Source organism: Dasypus novemcinctus, chromosome 5 (genome assembly GCF_030445035.2).
Source record: "Dasypus novemcinctus isolate mDasNov1 chromosome 5, mDasNov1.1.hap2, whole genome shotgun sequence".
Taxonomy (NCBI): Eukaryota; Metazoa; Chordata; class Mammalia; order Cingulata; family Dasypodidae; genus Dasypus; species Dasypus novemcinctus.
This window is the reverse complement of record NC_080677.1, coordinates 149,261,579-149,269,966: the sequence shown is the minus strand read 5'-3', so window position 1 is coordinate 149,269,966 and position 8,388 is coordinate 149,261,579.

The window sequence follows — 8,388 nt, the reverse complement described above, 5'->3', positions numbered from 1 at the left end:
TTTTAATATTTACAAGTCATGTTTGGTGCTTTTACAAATTTTCTCATTTACCTATTAGAGTTTCCTATTCCAGACAGGCGTTTTCACACTTTTCTTTTTATTAATTTAAGCATAGTAAGCATAGCTATTTCATGGTTTATAGTTCATGGTTTATAGTTGCTATTTCTAATATAAAATCTTTATGTAGTCTGCTGTTTCTGATCTTTTCTCATGGTGCATGGTGCTATACTTTTGTTTTGCCTTTGTTTTTGCTTATCATTGACTATGTACTCACAATTTTCTTTCAAAACAATTTGTAGGAATAATATGAGAATTAGAATGTGGTACATTCTTCCAAAGATAAATGTTTGCTTTGGAGAAGTTTTTGGTATGGAACCACAATACACTAAATGTGTAACTTGAACTTTCTCTACTACCAGTTGTATAAATACAAATCTGGTTGCAAATCATGCAAATGTTAGTTTGCAGCCACATTTTTATAGGAAACTTTTCCACCTACTTTGCAACTGTTAAGAATTTTTTTTCTTTCTGTCTCCTGGTGGTAATGTTGGTAGAGTGATCATATCAGGTTCCTGAAATGTACTGCATAGCCATTTAGTTTCCAGTTTATGAGCCCAAGGGTTTTCATTATATATACTATGTTATATGAGTCCTTATCTTATACTTTGCACCCCTCAGTCTGTCAGAATTGACGATTTTTATATGATCAGTAAATACCTTCAAAGAAGAAGTAATTAGGTGAGTTCCAGGAAAATGGCATCAATGTAGGTCAACAGGGCTCACCTTTCTTACAAAAGCAACAGAGAAAGGGCAAAAGCTGTGAAAAGGAGCTGCTTTGTGGATCTGCAGATCAGGAGAGTGCTGCATGCATCATCAAAGAGGGAGTGAAGATAGAGAGATGAAGAGGTTGAACAAAAACTGAATTACTCACCCCTTCAGCTGGGACTGACATCTGTCCTTTACCCTTGAGGTGAAGCCTTGGTAAAACCTGTTACTGATAGTGGCCACTGAGAGGGGAAAGAATATTTTCCTCCCTGTGAACAGGGAGGGTGCAACAAAAGGCTGAGTGTGGTTTCTCTCAAGTTTAAACAGCAAAGCCAAGCTATAAACTTTGGCTCTAAGCAGCCCAGAAACACCAGCCCATGGAGGATGGAAGAGTCACCTTCATTGAAAGGTTCATGGGCAAGTGTTGTCTGCTGGCAGACTGGGAAAATGAGGAGGAAAAAAAAAATGACTTTAGTCTCTCTTGTTGTGATGCTCAGGCACCCTTGGAACTGGACTGTACCATGCTAGTGATAACACAAACAAGGCAATTTGAAAGATTTAGAATAAGTAGAACCAAAAATCAAAAAAGAGGCATGAAACAAAACCACTAGACAAAAAAATTGACCATCAGAGTAAACTCACCAGCATAAATAAATGCCTAGACATCAGCAATTACAAGCTATATTAAGAAACAGAAATATATGGTCCTACCAAAGGAACAAATAAAAAGCCCTGATGAGATGAAGGATTTAAAACAATTAATCACACAGATCAATTCAAACAAGTGAAGGAAAATATGGCTAAAGAGGTAAAGGATATTAGAAGACACTGATGAGCATAAAGACAAATTTGGAAGCTTGAAAAGAATAGTAGCATATCTTATGGGGATGAAAGACACGATGGATGAGATTAAAAATTCAATAGAGGACTATAACAGCAGCTTTGAAATGGCAGAACAACAACTAAGAGAATTAGAAGACAGAGCATCTGAACTTGATATGAACCTGATCTTTTTGGATAGAACAAACAGATAAATAAATGGAAAAAAAATGAACAGTTTCAGGGAATCACATGACTGTGTGAAATGCCCAAACATACATGATATGAGTATCCCAGAAGGAGATGAGAATGGAAAAGGGGTAGAAAGAATATTTGAGGAAATAAGGGCTTCAAATTTCCCAACCCTTAGGAAAGACATAAATATTAATATTCAAGAAGGGCAATGTACTCCAAACAGAATAAATCCAAATATACCTACTCCAAGACACGTTCTATTCAGAATGTCAAACACTAGGGGTAAAGAGAGAATTTTGAAAACAGCAAGTGAAAGCAATTCATCACATACAATGGACACTCCATAAGAGTAAGTGCTGATTGCTCATCAGAAATCATGGAAGTGAGAAGGCAGTGGTATGAGATATTTAAGATACTGAAATTTAAAAAATATTGACAAAATTTTTAGGAAAAAGAATTCTTTATCTGGCAAAAGTCACCTGCAAAAATGAGTGTGTATTTAAAGTCTTCTTAGATAAAAAAGAAACTGAGGGGTTTTATCTTTAAGAGCCTGCACTTACAATAAATAAGAAAGGGATTGCTGCTGCCTGAAAGGAAAAGACAGGAGAAAGAGGCTTGGAGAAGAGTAGAAATGAAGATTATTTGTAAGGGTAACTAAAAGGGTTAAAATACAGACAATAGTAAGTTATGACCACAGAAAGCCAAAGGATAAAATGGATGAAGTAAATAATAATAATACCTTTATATTATTAACATTGAATGCCAATGGATTGAACTTCCCAATCAAAAGACACAAACCAACAGAAAGGATAAAAAATATAAGCAATCTATTTCATGCCTACAGGAGTTTCATATTAGAAGCAAGGACACAAATAGGCTGAAAGTGAAAGGTTGGAAAAAGGTATTCCATGCAAACAATAACCAAAAAAGCCTGGAGTAGCTAAATTAATATGGGGAAAAATATGTTAAATGCAAAACTGTTTGAAGAGAGAATGAAGGATATTATGTATTAATAAATTAATAAAACATTTTCATCATTGGATAGAACATCAGGACAGGGGATCAATAAGGAAACAGAGAGTTTGAATAATATGATAAATGAGCTAAGCATAACAGACATATAGAGAATATTGTAAAACTGCAGGATATACATTATTCTCAAGGGCTCATGAATCTTTCTCAAGGAAAGATGATGTGCTGGGTCCCAAAAGAATTCTCAATAAATTTAAAAAGATTGAAATTATGCAAAGTAATTTCTCCAACTTCAATAGAATAAAGCTGGAAATCAATAACAGGGGAAAAAAGGAAAATTCAAAATATATGGATGTTAAACACCACACTCTTAAACAATCAATGGGTCGAAGAAAAAAATGCTAAATAAATCAGTAAATATCTTGAGATAAATGAAAATGAGAATGTAACATATCAAAACTTATGAGATGCAGTGAAGGCAGTGCTGAGAGGGAAATTTATAGCCCTAAATGATTACATTAAAAAGAAGAAAGAGAGAAAAATAAAGGCCTAGCTACACACCTGGAGGAACTAGAAAAAGAACAGCAAACTAATCCCAAAGCAAGTAGAAGGAAAGAAATTGCAAAGTTTAGAGCTAAAATAAATGAAATTGAGAAAAAAAATAAAACATTGGAGAGAATCAACAAAACCAAAAGTTGTTTTCTTGAGAAGAGTAACAAAATCAATAAACCCTTAGCTAGGCTGACAAAGAAAGAATGAGAGATAATGCTACAGCAGCTTGAGATTATTCTATGAAACATAAAAAGGAAAGATCATGCTTTCAAAATAATTTATTCCTGTGGGTGTGATACCATCTGATTACATTAAATTTGGTTGGGCTCTTTGATTAGATTACTTGATAAGATCATTTTAGGGCTTTTGATTGAACTACATCAGTAGGCCTTACTCAGGATGAATCTCTGCCTTCATGTGGGGTCTGATATGAGTGGATACACAGAGACACAGGCAGACAGACAGAGGAAAAGGAAACCACCATGTTTGATCCTGTCATGCAAGAGAGAGGGCTAGAGGATCACTTAAGCATTGAGCAGCTCAAGAGGAGACAGGCCCTGCTAAATGCCTGGTAGCTTACAGCTGAACTCAGGAAGATAGCAGATAAGTTCAGAATGATACAGAAGGTCTGAAAGGAGAAAAGCCCTCAGCTCAGCTCATACCTTGGTAGATATCGCTGGTCATCTTGCCTCAGCACATGGCATCTGACCTTGGTGAGAAAGCATCTCTTATAGTGCCTTGAGTTGGACTCTTCACAGATTTGGAACAGTAAGATTTTATTCCCAATAAATCCCTTTAATAAAAGCAACCAAATTTCTGGTACTTTGCATCAGCAGCCCTTTGGCAAATTAAAACAAACCAAAAATTAGTACCAGGATAGTGGGTGTGTTAGTCAGCCCAAGGGGTGCTGTTGCAAAATACCAGAAATTGGTTGGTCTTTATAAAGGGCATTTATTTTGGGTAGGAGTTTACAGATACCAGGCCATAAAGCATAAGTTACTTCCCTCACCAAAGTCTATTCACATGTTGGAGTAAGATGGCTGCCAACATTTATGAGGGTTCAGGATTCGTGAGTTCCTCTCTTCCAGGTTCTTGCTTCTCTCTGGGTTCAGGGTTCTTCTCTTCCCAGGGCTTACTTCTTCCTGGGCTCAGCATTCCTCTCTTCCTGGGACTTGCTTCTGTTTCTTCTGTGAGCTTACTTCCAGGGCTCCAGCTTAAAGTTTCAGCATCAAACTCCAACATCAAAACTCCAACATCAAAAACCCCCAACAGTGTCCTTTACCATGCCCTAATGGCGTGGCCCAATTAAAGTCCTAATCATACTTTAATCATGCCCAGGTACAGACCAGATTACAAACACAATACAATATCTATTTTTGGAATTCATAACCATATCAAAATGCTACAGTGGGGTTGTGCTGCTTGAATTAACAAAAATGCTGGAACAGTTTTATAAATGGGTAAGGGGTATTTTTTGGAGAAATTATAAGAAGTTGATGGAAATGGCCTTGATTGTTTTGAAGAGACTGGTGGTAGGAATATGGACCCTAAAGTTATTTCCAGAAGAATTAAAAGGAAATGTTGAAACTATTATTGGAAGAAAGGCCATTCTTGTTTTGCTGTTTCAGAGAACTTGGAAAGGCTGATTTTTTATGTTAGATGGAAGGCAGAATTTGAAAATGATGCACTTGGACATTTAGCTAAGGAGATTTCCAAAGTAATGTGGAGAATACAGCCTTGCTTCTCCTTGCAGCTTATAGCAAAATGTGAGAGGAAAGAAATATGCTGGGAACTACACTGCTAGGTACAAAGAAACCAGAGACCAATGACTTGGAAAATTTCAAGCATCTGGAAAACAAGCCACCAAAGGATAGTGCCTCATTTGAGGAATTAACTAAACTTACAAAGTTTAAGTCCGGATTGGAAATGCAGTTATCCAGGAAGGACTTGTGGAAAGTCTTACTGCAAATGGCTTGGACGCCTCTTTCCTACATGGAAAACCAACAAATTTCTTGTAAGATTTGTATGTATGAAGCCACTGTCAGCCTGGGATTAAAGGGACAGGGAGAGGAGATTAGTCAAGGGAAATTGCCTTCAAGAGGAAAAATGTGGAAGTTGAGATCTGGAATTAAGACATCTCAGGCCAAGAGAGAAACGTGACCTATGTGTACTGAGAGGGTGATTTTGTTCAGACATTTGAAGAGGGTGATGTTCCAGCCCATTGCTCAGGGAGAGATTGTCCACCCCAGGCTACGGAGCAGCTAGAGCACATTCCCTGGTGGTTGGGGAGAGTTAAGTTGCCACCCCACTTCTCTGAGGTATTGGGCCTGTTGCCCATATGTTGGGGAGAGTTAGGTCACCACTCCAGTATTCTTAAGTGGTTGGGGCTAGTCTCCATAGATTACAGAGAGTCAGGTCACCGCCCCACTGTTCTAAGGGTGTTGGGCCTGTATGCAGGAGATTAGGGAGAATATTGCCATCACCTCACTGTACTAAGCAGGTTGAGACTGTCCCCCCAGAAATTGAGGAAAGTATGGCCTACGCCCCAGTGCCCTTGGATCGTGAGATCTCGAACTTAGTCACCATCCAGATGCTTGATTAAGATAGAACTGAGAAAATGGCCATTGGGCAAGCCTGTGGAAAATGTGGACCCCCATGATGTCCCAAGGAGAAAAAGACAATATTTTAAGGTTTACTCTCAGACTTTGAAATCTAACAAACTATGCCTTGCATGTTTTTAGAACAGTTGGGGACCCATGATGTGCTTCCCTCCCAATTTCTCCTATGGTGATGCAAATGTTTGTTCCATTTATGTCCCTCTGTTTTATGTTGCAAACAAATAACTTGTTTTATAAGTTTCACAGGCTTATAACCAAGGGAGAATGTTGCCCCAAGACAAATTACTTATATAACTGATTTTTATATGGTTTTATATTTAGCATTGTTACTGATATGATTAAAGGCTTTTGAAATATTGTGAAGTAATCAATGTACTTGCATATAGAAAGACATATCTTTTTGGGATTTAGATTGTGGGCTGTGGCAGTTTGAAATTATTTTATGAGTCCCAAGAAGAGAAAGGTTATGTTTTTTTACTAATTTATTTCTGAGTGTGATACCATTTTATTGCTTTAGGTTTGGTGGAGGGCCCTTGATTTGATTACTTGATAAGATAGCCATAGGGCTTTTGATTGGACTATGTCAATGAGGCATGTCTCAGATTGAGTTTCCACCATTTTGCTGAGTCTGATATTAATGTATACACAGAGATACATAGGCAGAAAGACACAGGAAAAGGAAGCCACCATGTTTGATCCTGTCATGTAAGAGAGAGGACAAGAGGATTGCTTAAGCACAAAACCCTAAGAGGCTGGGCTTATGGAGCAGCTCAAGAGGTGACATGCCTTGCTATATGCCTGATAGCTTATGGTTGTACTAGGGAAGAAGGCAGAAAGGTCCAGACTGATATAGAAGGTCCAGAAGGAGAAAAGTCTTATGCCTAGTTGCCTTCAGATGACCTCAAACATCAGTAGAGATTGGTGGCCATCTTGCTTCAACACATGGCAGCTGACTTTGGCAAGAAAGCATCTCTGATGGTGCCTCAGTTTGGACTTTTCACAGCTTTGGAATTTTAAGTTTTTAACCCAAATAAATCAAAGCCACCTTATTTCTGGTACTTTGCATTGGAAGTTCTTTGGCAAACCAAAACAGATGCAAATTAATAAAATCAGAAATGAGACTGGAGACCTTTCTACTGACCCCAAAGAAATAAAAAAGATAAGAGGATGCTATGAATAATTGTATGCCAACGATATAGACAAAATGGACATCTTCCTAGAAACACATGAACTGCCTGCACTCAACCAAGAAGAAAGAGATGACTTCATCAAACCCATTACAAACAAAGAGATTGAATCAGTCATCAAAAACCTCCCCAAAATGAAAAGCTCAGGACCAGAAGACTTCACAGGTGAATTCTCCATATCATTAAAACCAACATCACCTTAATACCAAAGCTAGATAAAGGTACTATGGAAAAGAAAATTACCGACAAATCTTTCTAATAAATACTGATGCAAAAATCATGAACAACATAGTTGCAAATAAAAAACAAGAAAATGGAAGAATCATGCACCATCATCAAGTGGGTTTTATCACAGCTATGCAAGGGTGGTTTAACCCAAGAAAATCAATCAATATAATACACAACATTCATAAATCAATAAAATTCACCTGGCCATCTCAATTGATGCAAAAGACACTTGACAACATACAGCATATTTTCTTTACTAAAAAGTCCAACAAAATAGGAATAGAAGAAGACTTTCTTAGCATGATAAAGTACATAGATGAAAAACATAAAGCGAACACTGTACCCGATGGTGAAAGATTCAAAATATTCCTCCAAGATCAGAAACAAGACAAGATTCCCACTGTCACCACTGTTATTCAGTATTGTGCTAGAAGTTCTAGCTAGAGCAATTAGGCAAGAAAAGTAGATAAGAGGCACCCAAATATGAAACAAAGAAGTAAAACTTTCACTATTCACTGATGGTATCACCATAGACCTAGAAAATCCCAAAAAGTCTACAACAAAGCTACTAGAACTAATAAATGAGTTCAGCAAAGTGCCACTATACAAGAAAACCAGTAGTGTTTCTATACACTACCAATGAGCAATCTGAGGTAGAAGTCAGGAAAAAATTCCTTTTTATGATAGCTACTGAAAGAATAAGGTGTTTAGGAATAAACTTAACCAAGGACATAAAGGGCCTGTATGCAGACAATTATAAAACTTTGCTAAAAGAATCAAAGAAGACCTAAACAAATGGAAAGATATTCTGTGTTCATGGATTGAAAGATGAAATATTGTTAACATGTCAATTTTACCCAAATTGACTTACAGATTCAAAGTAATCCCAATAAAAATTCCAACAACCTTTATGTAGTAAAGGAAAACCCAATTATCAAAATTTATTTGGAAGGGTAGGGGGCCCCAAATAGCCAAAATTATCTTTAAAAAGAAGATGAAGTTGGAGCACTCTCATTTCTTGACTTTAAATTATATTACTTATTGTGTGATAA